General features: G+C 47.3%; 2 long non-coding RNA genes across 2 annotated transcripts; one reads left to right on the top strand and one right to left on the bottom strand.

The window, feature by feature from the left end:
• Window positions 1–2,378: 2,378 nt before the first annotated feature.
• LOC111528290 lies at window positions 2,379–12,417 on the top strand. Its single transcript, XR_002726928.1, has 3 exons — window positions 2,379–2,480; window positions 4,156–4,291; window positions 11,730–12,417. It is a non-coding gene; the product is annotated as an uncharacterized LOC111528290 (long non-coding RNA).
• On the bottom strand, window positions 8,218–9,304 carry LOC111528291. Its single transcript, XR_002726929.1, has 2 exons — window positions 9,010–9,304; window positions 8,218–8,550 (listed from the first exon to the last, which is right to left on the bottom strand). It is a non-coding gene; the product is annotated as an uncharacterized LOC111528291 (long non-coding RNA).
• Window positions 12,418–15,996: the final 3,579 nt, after the last annotated feature.

Raw genomic sequence — 15,996 nt, 5'->3', positions numbered from 1 at the left:
AAAGAGATGAGACTGCTGAAAACGGCATTTATCAGTGATGTGGGCGTGTCATTCAGTCCATTTTCAAGGGTTTATTTTTGTGGTTTTGTTGCCTGCGTAAAGTGATTTACTGGTGCCATTCTTTTAGTCCTCTCCCTCCCTGTCTGGAAGGTGATGTAGATATATTTGCACTCCCAGCAGGAGACACAACCCTTGGCAAAAGAAACCCTCAGCATAGGATAAGCTGTTCCAAGCTCTGGCTCTGAAAGTCATGCAGGCTGTAGCATGAATCCCATGGCAGAGCACCAGAGGAGAATATGCCTGCAGTTTTTGCAGCCCTGAGGCTTCCTCCTCCTCCAGAGAGGAGGATAGTTCCTGCACTCCCACACTCCCATCTTGTAAGTCGCAGAATCAGAGGCTGGTCTCACACCTGGGCGATGGACTAGGGGAGGGTCTGGATGGAGTCTGTGCCATTTGCCGGGTGGGACGGGTGAGAGAACACACGTCCACGTAGACTCTTCACCCTGGACTCTTCAACTGGGAGTCTCACATTCTGGCCACATAAGCTGCACTTTCATATTTCAGAATGCTTCCTCTAAATTCTTCTGATTATTGTCTTAACACTGCCCATGTCAGCATATTATTGAAACAGATTATTGCAAAGGTATCACTTTAGGAGAATGTGCTTAGGGTAAAAGCTACATCTCAGCTTTTCTTCCCCTGCTCCCAGCTCTATTTCCCATCACTACCATGTCATAGCCCTCAGGGGGGCTTGGTTAAATATTCAAGGATCTCACCACTGATAAATCCTGAAACTTTGCTTAGAGGCATATTATATAGAAGCCAAGAGGACAACTGTCTTATTCTCCGAGGGCTGCAGGCAATCTTCTGCTTGTCCCATAACAGATTTCTAGTTAACAGATAACATTGCCAATTCTCAGAAAATAGGCCAGAGGGCCTGGCCCCTCTGGGACAGGCCCACAGCCCTTTTCTGGCTTGGCTCCATTCATCAAGCTGAGTTTTGTCTCTCCGGGGTGTCACGTTCAAGTTAGTGTCTCTGCTTGCTACTTCCTCAGTTATCTCCTTGAAACAAATTTTAAATTGACTCTGCAGAATCCCATTCCAGAACTTGCCATCATTTCTAATGAATATAAATTTCCATAACAATTTTCAAAATTGGCCACCAGCATCATGGGTTCCCAGCATCCACATTATGACTTTCAGAGGCTTCCAGACCTGCATATCTCATCACTGAATAGATCTGAGCTTAAAATCAGAAGAACTGAATCATCACGCACTCTGAGGCTTAAAGAAACATTTAATCTGGGTAATCAACACACGGTAATAAAAACACTTTTATGGTCGCTTTATGATACTCACTTATAAGGATACTCAATTAAAAACCTATTGATTGATCAAACATTTAGCCTTTTGAAAAGTATTTTTTTAACAATTACTTTGTGCAAAACACTGTTAGGTGTGATGAAGTGTCCACAGAAACATAATACAGTTCAATTAAATGAAGCAAATAATGATGAGTTCCTGCCATGCATCAAGAATTCTGCTGGACTGTGTGATCCAGAAGTGAGCAAAATGCAGATCTTATTGCTGTCGAGATGACAGAGTAATGTATCTGCTAAATCAGTAACTCTAATTTAATAAAGGCTTTGTGCTAAATAGGAGACAAGTTCACATTGGACACAGGCAAAGACTGGCAAACACCTTCATTTCCTACAAGTTACATGCTGCATGGGGCACAGGGGTGCTCAAGGAGACAGTGGGCTTGGGTCGCCTATAAGAATCGTGGCAATGAGCACTGACCCTAGACTCAGACCTCTCAGGCAGAAGCCAGCTCTGCTCCTACTCACCGTGAATGTGCTTAGAACATTAGGACGCTCTGGCCTCAGTTTCCGAATCTCTAAAAACCAGACACTGATACCTAATTCATTGTGGAGAGACAGTGCCTGTAGAGAGCTCCTGTGAGGCGTGCCTGGGCCCAGAGGTCGAGCAGATGGCTGTCACTATTGGAGGGTCACAGCAGGTTTTGGTTCCCACTGGATCCACTGAGAACTCTGTCCTTCACTACAGCCAGCAAGACTGTCTTCAGTACAAGCACCATCCTGTCACAGGAACATGACGTTGCATCCAGACGTGGTACCAAGCTGTGTGCCTGCCAATCTAGCAGAGACTTCCACGCCATCAAGCCCAAATGTGTACCCCGCCATGCTCCTTGTGCACTGAGCCATCCCTACACAGTGCGGGAGACAACTTAGTATGGGGCCACGGTAGGGGTTAACCTGGCTGTTCTCTGGCTGGTTACAGTCTGCCAAAGCAATAAGCAGCAGTGAGAAGTTAAGTAAACATCACGACGTAATTAAGTTGCTATGGCAGTAAATCTTAGTGACTCAGGTTCAGAAAAGGAGTGGCTCTCAACCAGAGGCAATTTTTCCCTCCAGGTACACTTGCTAATGTCTGGACACAGTTTTGGTTGTCACGACTAGGTAAGGGCGTAACTGGCATTTACTGAGTAGAGGCCAGAGATGCTGCTAGGCATCCTACAATATACAGGAGAGTCCCACAGGAGAGATTGCCCAGCCCAAAAGGTCAATAATGCTGAGGTTCAGAAACCTCGACACAGCAGCGCAGCAGCAATGGCTGGTGCTTGTTGGAGGAGGAGGGTGGCTTAACTAGAGTCTTGAAGGACCGTGAAAGTCAGAAGAGCAGGCAGGAGAGGGAAGCCTTCCAGGAGGGGTCCCAGCACAAGCAAGGCTGGGAGGGAAGGATGTTTGAGGGGCAGTGAGCAGGCTGGCTTGGCTGGAGGGGCGTTTGTGCAGGTGATATGTGGAGGGCGTGCGGGGTTTGCTCTCCCATCCTAAGCAAATCTTTGGGCTTCCGCTGAGAAGCTCCCCATCCCTGTCCATGGGGTGAGGAGGGACTTTCAGTCAAACAACAACACCCTCCCCGAGTCCAGGGGGTAACATGTGGCCAAGACAGGACCATCCTGTCCTCCTGTGGGGACCTGAATCGTGAACAGTGACACATGAGTAAATTCACCATCATGGCCACACAGAGGACCCAGGAGCTGCCCTCATGCCCCCAAGCTCCCTGAATCTGGCTCCTCATGTGTAATTTTCCTATGTACTTACCCCATTTCTTCCCATAAATGTCTTCAAAAAATTAAATCAAGGAATCCAGAGTTGGTTTCCGTTGCTTGCACTCAAAGTTGGATGGGGGTCTGTGGCTTGGGTCTTCCTCTGCCTTCCTGCCACATATCTTCTAGTGCCTGAACCCTGACTGTGGGGACGGTGGAGTCTGCCGAGCAGATAAACAGTCCACTGAATTATAGGAGTGTGGTGTGTTGTGCACTGATGTCTGCAAGACACACACACGCACACACAGAGGAGAGAGGACACAGGGACAGCCAGGTTCACGGCAGACACTAGTAGCCACTCTCCTTTTTTCCTTGGTAACAGAGCCACACTTCTGTTCACCCCTCCAGTAGAAAATAATGTGCTGGGCCAGGTGTGGTGGCTCACGCCTCTTAATCCCAGCACTTTGAGGGGCCGAGGCGGGCGGATCACGAGCTCAGGAGATCGAGACCATCCTGGCTAACACGGCTGGGTGCAGTGACTCAGGCCTGTCATCTCACCACTTTGGGAGGCCAAGGTGGGCGGAACACGAGGTCAAGAGATGGAGACCAGCCTGGCCAACATGGTGAAACCCCGTCTCTACTAAAAATACAAAAATTAGCTGGGCATGGTGGCAGGCACCTATAGTCCTAGCTACTTGGGAGGCTGAGGCAGGAGAATGGCATGAACCCGGAAGGCAGAGCTTGCAGTGAGCTGAGATCACATCACTGCACTCCAGCCTGGGTGACAGAGCGAGACTCCATCTCAAAAAAAAAAAAAGAAAAGAAAAAAGAAAACAATGTGCTGAAGGAAGGTGGCCCTGCTTCAGCCCTAAGCAGAGCAACATGATTGGTCAGTGGTTCAAGGCCAAGCACAGTAATCCTCTCCTCTTTGCTTGTGATTGGTTTGACAATAAGCCTGTCATCCAGTTCTATTAATAGCTAACGAGACCTAAGGGACATTTACTAGAGGCTTCTGGGAAGATTTCCCAAGCCACACAGGAAAAAAATCTCCCAGCTCTCCTTCCTTTTCTCTGTTTTGGACACAGGCTGGTGATGCTGGAGCAATGGCAGCCACCGGAAACCCCAAGGCGAAGGCCAGAGAATCCCAAAGATGCAGACAGAGACCTCTTAGAACTGGAGAGTAAGCCAAGTTGGAGTTGCCTTTTCTGGACTTCTTGTTAAGTGAGTTTAAAAAACAAAAGGCCTTTGTAATTTAAGCCAGTGCTTCTAGAACTTTAATGTTCAATTGCCTTTTCAGCAAATAGTATCAGAAAAAAATTTGTCCATAGACAAAGAAAATCAATCACACCCTAACTGTCATACATTATACAAAAATGAACTCAAAAATGGATTTTGAACTCACAATGTAACATGTAAAACTATAAAACTTTAAAAAAAATAATGCTTAGGAGAAAATCTTCAGGACCCAGGGCTAGAAAAATAGTTCTTAGACTTGACACAGAAAACACAATGCACAAAAGGAAAAATTGATCAATTGGGCCTCAATAAAATTTAAAACTTTTGCACTGCAAAAGGCCTTATGAAGAGGATGAAAAGACAAGCTACATACTGGGAGAAAATATTTTCAAACTACTTATCCCACAAAGGATTTAACACCTAGAATAATATAAGGAAGTATTAAAACTCAACAGTAAAAGAAAAAAATCCATTTAGGAAATGGACAAAAGACATGAACAGCTATTTCACCAGTGGTGATATATGAATGGCAAGTAAGTACACAAAAACATGTTCAACATCATTATCTATAAGGAAAATGCAAATTAAAATCACTAAATACCCACATGAAAGTGGCTAAAATAAAAAACAGTGATAACAGTAAATGATGGCAAGGGTATAGAAAACTTGTATTGCTCATACAAAACACTGCTGATACACAGATGCTCTGGAAAACAGTTCAGCAGTTCCTTCCAGAAATTAGACATGTGCTTACCATATAACCCAGCATTTGCCCTCTTGGGCATTTGTCCCAGAGAAATGAAAATTTGTATTCAGACAAAAATTTATATACGAATAATCATAGCAACTTTGCTGATAATAGCGAAAAATTGGAAAACAACCCAAATGTACTTTAATGAATGAGTTAAATAAACCGGTGCATCTCTACTATGAAATACTATTCTGCAATGAAAAGGAGCAAACTATTAATATCTGTGATGGCATGATGGCTCGCCAGGGAATTAAGCTCAGTGAAAAAAGCCAATCGCAAAAGGTTATGCACCATATGATCTCACTTAGATATCTTTATTTTATTTATTTATTTATTTTATTATTATTATTATTTTTTGAGGCCGAATCTTCTTCTATAGCCCAGGCTGGAGTTCAGTGGCGCAATCGCGGCTCACTGTAACCTCCACCTCCCAAGTTCAAGCAATTCTCCTGCCTCAGCCTCCCAAGTAGCTGGGATTGCAGGCACCCACCACCATGTCTGGCTAATTTTTTGTATTTTTAGTAGAGACGGGGTTTCACTGTGTTAACCAGGATTGTCTCAATCTCCTGACCTCATGATCCACCCGCCTCGGCCTCCCAAAGCACTGGGATTACAGGCGTGAGCCACCATGCCCGGCCAGAACTGTTTTGAATCTTAATGGTGGTGGTCACACGAATCTAAACATATAATAAACTTTCAAAGAACTAAATACACACTAATTAGTGCATATAAAACTGGTGAAACCTGGGTCAGATAGATGGATTGTATCAGAGTCAATATTCTGCTTGTGAAACTTTACTATAATTAGGAAGATGGTATTATTAGGAGGAAATGAATGAAGTGCAGGTGAGATTTTCCGTATTTCTTACCATCATGTGTGAATCTAAAATTAACCAAATTGCACTAAATTTTTTGTGGATCCATGAATTAATGTGGGAAACCCATTTCCTGAACTGCACAAAAGCAATTAAATAAAATATATTACACATTAGAAATCAGTTCCTTTTGGTACTGTGATTTTTTTCAAACAGGAAAATGTAGCAGGGGTGGGGGTTGGGGAGGCTTTGGAATTAATATATAATTAGATTTTTAGCCAGGTAGAAAGCTTAAACAAAATAAACTTGACTCTAAGAAATTAAAAATTTTAATGGGCATAAGAATCACCTGGGTAATCTTGTTTAAAAAAGAAAAGCAGATTCTGATTCAGTAAGCGTTGAGTATTACCCGAGATTCTGCATTTCTAATGAACTGATATTGCTGGTTCATGGACCCCATTTTAGGTAGCAATAAAATAAGCCACTTTTAGTTGCATATTCTGTTAGTTGCTGCCAAAAGCATCCTCTTTTGACCATTTGCATATTAGTCCCACCCACTGGATGGAGCCCAGAGTCTTATCTTCCCACCAATCAGATTCACCCTCCACCTGTGAGAGGAGCTGAGAGACAAGTATGTGGGGAGAAGATGGTCCTTTTTCCAAAAGGCAAGAGCGCTTCCCTGTGTTGTGAGCCTGGGTGAGAGAGAGACCGAGGAGGATGGAGGTAGAGCAGACGGCAGGGACAGATGCTGATGTGGGGATGTCTGGGTCTTTGGTTGCCTCTTTATGGTCTGTTTATGAAACCCAGATGCCCTTTCAGTGAGAAGCAATTCTGCCATGTTTATTTTCTGGGGGGGAAAGAAGCCACAAAACCCAAATATTTATATCCGTTGTGCAGTCTTCTCCAGTTTCCAGGCACGTCTTCCTTTTCTATATCTTGGAGAACATTTCAAGCCTCCTGGAATTTTTCTTCAAGGAGGGGCCTCAGGGCCACTGCTGCAGGGTGACTCACTGAGCCGCCGGGAGGCCTGGGCTTCCTTCCTGCAAATCAGGGATCCCTTGTCGGCCTCCCAGACCCAGCTCTCCTGTGAAGTTGAGAGCTTCCAGCCGGTCTTCTAGGGAGGTCAAGAGGTGGCGGGAATATTGGAAATGGCTCTGCCCCTCACATGCTGTGTGTCCTTGAGTGAATGATCTGGCCTCTCTGAACACCAGTTTCTTACCCTGCGAAAGGTGGGAGTTGCAGCAGGTGATTTCTTAGGATCCTGCCTGCTCTAAGTGTTTCATGGTCTCCAAATTCTCATCAACAGGACTTAGCTCAGGTCTGTGCTCTCCATCTTGGCTGCATATTTGAGTCACCTGAGGGACACTAAAGATTCTAAACCCAGATGTTCTGATCTGATAGATCTGGGGTCCAATGTGGGCATCAGGAATCTTTAAAACTTCCCAGGTGTCCCTAACATACAGCCAGGGTTGAAAGCCACTGGGCTACACCTGATTTTACAGAAGAGGAAACTGGGCTCCCATCTCTGGTCAGCAGGTCAGCCACTGGTAGAATCCAGTGACTCCCACTTACAGGTGTGGGACCTCACAGCCACCCTCTGCCAAGGACCTGGGGAACATTGCACCTTTCCATTCTTCAACAATCTTCTCCTCCATCTCCTTCCCTCTCTGCCCCATCCCTCTCTCCAATGAGCTAAATCTTTCTCAAGTAGCTCCTGCCTGTGTCCTGTGAAAGTCCCTGCCAGGAGGAGTTGCCACACCTGTTTGCCTCCTTGAACTAGGAAGGAAGGAGGGAAATACGGGCAGAGATATGCAGAACTCAGGGTCTCCCACGTCACTCTGCCTCCCACCCAAAGCACCTTGCTCCAGGTTTGTCATAGGTCAAGGGGAAGCTGCTGTGAGGACACTGAGGGTGATGGGTGTTGGGGTCCGTATGTTTCCTAAACAAAGGAATGAACACCCAAGACAACACAGGACGAGACAAACATGGCGGCCTCCCCGAACGGGCATGCTCTGCTTTATTTTATGGAATGTTGCCAAGTCACAAGACACATTGTTGTTTTTCTGACCTTTCCCTGACTTTCTGGATTTTCCAGATGTTTATACATAAACCAGCCCCCAGGGTCTGCTGTTTGCAGCTGGCTCCTTTGTCCTCCCTGTTTGCAGGGAAGGAACGCCCTGCTTCGTTTGCAAGAGCAGGACTTATGGGGAACATCTCATTTGTGAGCACATAGTCCTCTACAAACATGGCGGCCGCCATGTTTGTCTTGTCGTGTGTTGTCTTGTGTGGTCATTCCTTTGTTTAGGAAACACATGGACCCCAACAGGTGGGAACTGAAAAAGGAAGAGGAGAGAAATAGCACATCTGCATTTAGACATTATCCCTGGATGCTTCTTTGCATGTTGGGAAAGGCTCATTACAATCTAGTCATGTTTAGCCCTTTAGGAGCCCTGGGGTAGTGAGTCCAGGGCCAGCACTGGGGGCTTGTCTCCCAGCCCCTTTTCAAAGTCATGTTGACCTTAGAGCGTCTTCCTGCCCCAGGAGAGCGCTACAGCTGCTGCAGACAGCATGAGATGCTTCTCTATGTGGGCCCAGCTTCACTCTTCTGTGCTCCTGATGATGGAGGACAGAAAGTGGCTCTTCCTTCCTGGCAAGCATTTCCAGTCTCTGAAGACTCTCTGGGGAAAGAACTTCAAGGGGGAGAGGCTTCCTAAGTCACTTCACTGGGGGCTTATCTGTGGCTGATGTTCCTGGGGAGACATACATTTCATCAGTCACTTTCCATCTCACACCACTCTCCCTCCTCTCTGCAAGCTTACACTGCAGCCCCATGGAATTACACACAGTGCCTTGCATATGCCAAAGTTCTTCCACCTCTAGTCATGCTGGTTCCTGTCCTGGAACCCCCTTCCTAACTCGATCCTGCTGAGCAGCCTGGGATCTGTGTACAGGACGCCCCTCAGAGTCACCCAGTCACAGGGGAAGCTGGGGTTTTTATTCCCCGCCCTTCAGTCACGGGTGTAGGCCTGTTCCTGGGGCACTCGCCCCCCAGCGTCTTCAATGCCCGGCAGCCCAGACAGCCACTCCCCTGTCCAAGGAACCCTTAGAGAACATTCCCAGGAGGAGTGAATGTCCACCCTGTGTGGCGTCCTCCTGGGGCGCTCCTTCTCGGGGGGACCCCAGCCCCTCCTGCCCTTCCACCCAGAATCCTCCTGTCTCATGGGTGAAAACTAGAGCCCAGGTTGGAGCTCTGCTGTGTCTCTCAGACTCTAGTGAGTGTCAGAATCCTCTGGAGGCCTTGTTAAAACTCTGATGGCCAGGCCCACCCTGAGGTTCTGATTCGGGAGGTCTCAGCAGGGCCGGAGAGCTGGCTTTCCCAGCAGGGTCCCAGGGTGCTGATGCTGCTGCCCCTGGGACCACCCCGAGAGCCCTGGCTCTCCACCGGAGCCTGCCCACCTGGATACAGTGACCACAGGCCACGGGCCCCTCACTGCTTCACTCCACACCCTCTCCTGTGACCTTATCTCCTCCCACCTCCCCCTCGGCCACGCGGCTCTAGCCACACCCGCCTCCCTGCCATTCCTCAGCCAGGATCACCAAGGTCTCTCCTGCCACGGGACCTGTGCACCTGCTGTGCCTCTGCTTGGGGTGCTCTTCCCAGGGCTCGCTCGCCTCCTCAGAGAGGCCTCCTGATCCCTGACACGGCCTTGCCCTTCACCTCTATTGTCCTTTAGAACAATCCCCACCTCCCGCACATCATGCAGTTGCCAGTTCAACTGCTACTGCTTGTCCTCCAGACTCGAAGGTAACCTCGCAGTGAGGGGTGGGCAGGGGGCGTTGTTTTGTTCCCTGCCCTGTCCTGGCACCCAGAACAGTGCCTGGCAGGGGTGGGTGCTCAGTACACACCTATAAACAAGTGACTCCAATGCAGGGACCATTCTCTCTAATCTCTAAATCCACCTTTCTTATGTTGTAGTAACAATATTGAATGTTGTTCCATACATCATCCATTTTCTTTTCTGACTTTTAGATCATAGTGCCTTACAGAACAACTGGGCAAAAAATGGACTTTCAGATACGGCAGGTGCCCAGGTCCAGGCCCCACCCTTTGGTCCTGCAGGGACTGCACTCATTTATTTTTCTCTTTTCCGGCTCTCCACGTGCCAACAGCTCCCTGGCTTTAATTTTCATCCATTTAAGTTGAAAAAAAATCAAAACAAATGAAATGCACTTAAGAGAAAGCCTTGAGGAGTTAGCGGGCCACCTGAAGTGAACGGACTCCTTTCAAGGAGTTCTCAATTGTTGTTATCAATTATTTATTGGGCTCCGATATGTTCCCGGCGCCACCAAGACGGAGAGGAGACAGGGTCCCTGCCCTGGGGCATCCCAAAGAAGAAGGGAGAGTTTGTGAAATGAAAAAATGTCCCATATGATAAGACAGTTACACGTCACACCTCAAGGCTGATCTATGCTTTTATTATGTTTTTACTCTTAAGGATGTTCATTTATCTTCTGATTTAAAAAAGTAATTGAAACATTTATAAAATATTCCTAGAAAATAGAGAGAAAATAAAATCTAACTCGTTTTTAATGCACATATAAAATCTATTTGGTTTATAAAATTAGGATTTCTTCTAAATGTTTAATTTAGTTAGTTTGGAAGTTTTGTTAATTTACTCATCAGATTCTGCTTTGAGTTTTATTCACATTATACCATGTACATTTCTTTAGGCCATCAAGCAGTCTTCAAAAGCATAAATTTCATTAGTTACAATGTATTTCATATAGATATACGATAACTGCCTTCAACAATCTTCTATTTCTGGGCAATAAAATTTTTAATATTTTTCTTGTTTTGCTTTTGGTTATCATAATATTGCTTGAATATGCTTCGTTTAGAAAGCCTTGACTCACTGTTATTATAATTTCAGTTTATAATCAGGAAGAGGGAAAGCCTAACTCTAAGGCTGAAACTAAATCACAAAGCTAGTTACACAGTCTCTCTGAGCTTTGCTGTCATCTTCTGTCCTGTGGTAAGAATAATACTGAAGTCCTAGGGAGCTGTGAACCATATGCTGTGAGAGAACACAGCTGAGCAGCCCAGCCAGAGCTCCCTGGGGAAGCTGTCAGAGGTCAGCAACTCCCATCCCCTTCCCTCTTGACTCCTAAGAGTCTGAGACAGAACTTTGCCCTCCCTTCTTCCTGTCCAAAAGACATACAATGATAATGATGCTGATGGTTATTTAGTAAGAAACTTCCCAACAGTTGTCAGGAGGGGACACAGTTGCATTCTCTCCAGGGAAGATGTCAGGGTGGCCAGAAATATCACCGTGATCCAAAGAGGACACAAACACTCCTGCTATTTTATTGTCACCAGGGAAAGACCAGCTCTAGGTTTGACGAATGTTTAGTGACAGTTTGCAAAAGTCAAAAAGAAACTGACATAATGGTAGCCAAACAGGCTTTCTCTGATTAGAAGAGCTCAATGGACCCTTGCATGTCTGATTAGAGAAAAACAAAACAAACAAGCAAGAGCTCCTCCGATGCACAGAGGTGCCGCTCCATTGAACTAGACCAGAAGAACTTGGGTCTGCCGCTTGGGAACAGGGGCCAACATGACATGCTGGGCAAGGACCCATGATCTGACATGAAGATGCCCTGAGGGCATTGGAAAGCATGGTGTGTCAGGAGAAGATGGCCCTGAGGGCAGGTGCATTCGGGTGCTAGCGAGCGCTGCAGCATGTTGGGTCTCTAGTTTTTTATCAGTCAGCTACTCTCACAATCATGCTGTGTAACAAACCACCCCCAAAACTCAGTTACAAACACTAGTATTTATTTCTCATTCTCATGTCCACAGGTCTGATGGGGTTCATCACATCTGAGCCAGGACTGGCTTTTCTTGGCTGCAAGCTGAAAGCTGGGTTCAGGTCTGCTATAATGAGGGTCTCTCATCTTCCTTGGACCAGTGACAACCAGAGGCCTATTTCTCTCAAAATGGAAGGCAGGAGAACAAGCAGGCAAGACCAGCTGTGCTAGCACATGCTGCCTCTCTGCCCACATCACACCTGCTAATGTCCCATTGGCTAAAGCAAGTCACACAAGCAAACCCAACATTAACAGGACAAGGAAACAGACTCCACCTCTAGAGGCACAAACTACAAAGTCACATGACACAGGGCATGGATTCAGGGAAGGAAGATGGAGAATGACAACAATGACCCACAATAACACAACCTCCCACAGGTTTCCAAATCCCCATCTCAGGCATATTTCCAAGGAAACGGAATCATGGGTTCAGGGTTTTAGAGCAAGCAATTTCTGTTCTCCCAGCTTAGTTTCCACACCCTTAACATAGGGGCAATGATGTTGCATCAAATCATATCTTAGAAGTTTGTGATGATGTTTAAACAACTAAATGCCAAAAAAGTGCTTAGGTCAGGGCTGGGTAGGAGGGGCAGAAGCCAATGGTAACAAGTAGCATCACTGTTAACCCGCAAAGTTCTGGGAATTTCCTGGAAAGTCTGATTAGAGAATCATGTCCCCAACAATTAACATTTCTTTCATTTCTGTTTGTTTGTTTGTCTGTTTGAATCTAAGAAAATACTAATTATCTCAGAGTAGAATATTTATCTGATAAGCAAATAGAAGGTAAGGGCTCCTTGGAATCACAGTGCTGGGTTTGGGTCTCACCCCTCCTATCTACCTAACTCTCTGAGCCTCGGTTCCTCATCTGTAGAATGGGTACAATTCCAACCTCATGTGTCTGTGGCAGTCAGGGTTAAATGGGCTAATGATTCTAAAGTGCCCCGCACAGGCCTGGCAGATGCTGAGCAATCTTGGGCCGTAGCGAGAGCACTGACTTGGGAGTCAAGAGCTGGGACCTCCGGTCCTATTCCCCAGGGATCCGGGAGAAGTCCCTTGGCTTCCCTGAGCTTCATCCGCCCCACGTGCTAGTGAGGTGGCTGGACCAGTCAGGCCAAGGATGTCCCTGAGGCTCTCTAACTTCCCCTTACTCACTGCTCAGCAAAGGGCAGGCGCTGGGCCTGGCCAGGTTCCCACAAAGGCCAGGCATGGCTGTGCTTAGCTCAGGGTGGGTGTGGGGAATGCGTTTCTGCCCTCAAAGGACTGAGCTCCAGTTTCTTTCTTCACTGAGCCCTTTACTCTCTGCCTGCGGGTGGTTATTCAAGACATCTCCCGCCTGCAGGGGCCTCTTAGAGAACAAACAAGAGATCATTCCTTCAGCTGCAGTGCAGGCTTTACTGGGCTTGTTCCTGCCTCAAGTGGCCAGATCCTCCCTGAATGGAGTCACCCCACAGGCCTCACACCCAGAGAGGGGCAGCCAGAAGCCTCCGAGGCTCTGCCCAGCTCGTCCTGAATGTGCTCCCTGCCCTGAGTGGAGAGCTCACAGCTCCCCGCATCAAGGTTTCTGTCTCCCCAAGGATCTTCCTCTTAAAAACCCTTCTTCTCCCAGATCCCACAAACCGACATTATAAAAAACACAAACACCCAATAAACACCACGTAAACTGATCACACACAAATAACATCCAAAAAGAAGAACTCGTATAACCACTTTAAACTATAAAACATGTCTGTTGGGATTTGTGGGAGATCATGGATCACAGCCTCCCCCTGCTCCTGGTTCAGCACCGTGAGAAATGGAAGCAAGGTTCACCCAGGGGACGGGAAAGCATCAGCTGCCACTCATGAGGCTGGGGGGCAGGGGAAGCCCCTCGTCCGTGGACACAAACCGGCGTCCTGACATGACTTCCATGAGCAGAAGTGGCCAGACAGAGCTGGAAAGCTGACCTCACAAGGCTGAGGACCGGCCTTGAGCTCTGCCTGACTGCAGAGAAGGAAAGTTCTCTTCTTGGAACCTCAAATCTTCCAGGTAAGAACCGAACGAAATCCGGCCTTTGTGTTCTCTCCACCATCTCCCTCCCGGCTCACCCACCCAGCAGCTCAGCACCTGTGAAATCCGTCTCCCGATGCACACTTGCTAACCGAGTGGGTGTGAGCACGACGATGGGAAACAGCGGGAGTCCCCTGAGTGCAGACTCAGGAGTGAACCTGCCTGAAGAGTGGCATCTAACGCACACGCTGTGGTCAACTCCACTCCACTCTGGGTCCCGAGAATAGGAGCAAGTGCGTATTTTGCTTGCACGGCAGGTGTTTCATCCACATTATTGCAGGAACAGATGAATTTAATTAAAAGAACAGCACAGTGAGCACCTCTTCCAGGGATGCCTCCCTCTAGGAACATGACACTTAGATGATCAAGATTCTAAAAGGGCGATCAAATTACTCTTTGAAAATGAAACTGCTCAGACAGAATGACAATTAAATTAATAACAACGAAGACAATGCCCAGATTTCATCTCAGCTCACAGCCCTCCTGTGTGCTGTGTGATCGGGTTCTTGGGGATGACTCCAGATGCAGGGAAGAGGCAGGATTTATCCACAAGGGTGAGCTGACTGTCAGCATGAGGGTCCCCTACAGTGGAGCTTGCCAAGGTCCGTGGCTCCCAGGGGACCCGTTCCAGGGCTAACAGATGAAGCATGGAAATGCTGTGTGGAGTGAGCCGAGCAGCCGTTCTCAGGAGGAAACAGACAAATCCTCCTGTACCTTGGCTCACCAGCTTTGTGGCCTGTTTTATGTCATCTTTGCTGAGCTCCGCCGGGTCACCCCTCCTGCTGGTTTTGTGATACTGACATTTCAGGCACTGGCGCAGATACACTGGCCTTCCTGGCTGGGATTCCATGGGTGGAGTGAGCAGTACTGGCTTGGAGGAGCCGTGGCTGCACAGGGCCTGTGCTCTCAGCTGATCAGTGCCTGTCCTGACCCCAAAGGGCCCTCGCAGTACTGTTTGAAATTGCTCTTACCATCTTTGGAACGGATTCCTCAGTACGTTTCAGACCCATTGTTGTGACTTTGGTTTCAATCCAGGGACACAGCTTGGCCAATGGACCATCTCAATATCTATGATTGCTCTTTCCCAGAGACAGCATCTCAGATACCGATGCTGAAAGAGAAACAGCAGCCTGTCCCCAGGTGGCAGGAAATAGTCCATTTTAACCGCAATTTCATAAGTGGCAGATGATTTTTATTGTAATTTTCTGGTGAGCCGATTAAGTGGAGGCAGAGTCAGTTCTGAGGCATCCATGCCTTTAATAACTCGGGGAGACAGAGGCCGTGCTCAGCGGGAACACCAAGTCCATGGAAAACAGGCCCTGGGCCTGCTGATGTGCATAATTCCACGTTTGCCCCCCACGTAACCAGGATGGTAAATTACAGGTGTCAGATAATCATGCTCTGGAGTGGCTGCTTGAGGATGCGATCGACCAATTTAAGCTCCGTCTGGCACATGATCAATAGGCCGTGATGCTGCATGGAACTGCAGGCACAGCGTCCAAACCTATAGAGCAGTGGCTCCCAGCTGGGGCAGCTTTGCCCCCCAGAGGACATTTGGCAATGTCTGGATATGTTTGCAATTGTCACAGCTAGGAGAGGGGAATGCTATTGGCATCTGGTGGGCAAGGCCAAGGATGCTGCTAAACCTCCCTCTCCCCACAGACACATCCTGTGCAGACTGTCCGTAAAGCCTAGATAAGATGCTCTGACTTAGTGCCACAATGAACATTCCACTCCATCGTCTGGGTATCTCCAGGGATGTACAGAGCTGGACGTCTAGCTTTTCATCTGGGTATCACCGGCCTCACGCAGAACCAAAACCGTGTGTAGATCGAATCTCTTATTTGCTCTGCCACTTCCTTTCATTGTAATTTTCTCCTTCTCACTAGTATTTTCTGTTACTGGAGGAATGGTAAGAAAACATAAAATGCTGGAGAGTCACTAACGATTTTGTTTTTGTCAATAAAGAAGTAATTTGCAAGTGACTCATAAAAAGCAGAAAATTAATGAAAGAAGACACGAGATCTATCAAAAAGGCTGATCAGGGTGGCTCACGCCTGTAATCCCAGCACTCTGGGAGACCAAGGCGGGTAGATCACCTGAGGTCAGGAGTTCGAGACCAGCCTGACCAACAAGGTGAAATCCCGTCTCTACTAAAAATATGAAAAAGAAATTAGCCGGGCATGGTGGCAGTTGCCTGTAGTCCCAGCTAC

Source organism: Piliocolobus tephrosceles, chromosome 20 (genome assembly GCF_002776525.5).
Source record: "Piliocolobus tephrosceles isolate RC106 chromosome 20, ASM277652v3, whole genome shotgun sequence".
NCBI lineage: Eukaryota > Metazoa > Chordata > Mammalia > Primates > Cercopithecidae > Piliocolobus > Piliocolobus tephrosceles.
The sequence above is the reverse complement of the archived record's forward strand: the minus strand, read 5'-3'. Positions and strand labels throughout refer to the sequence as shown.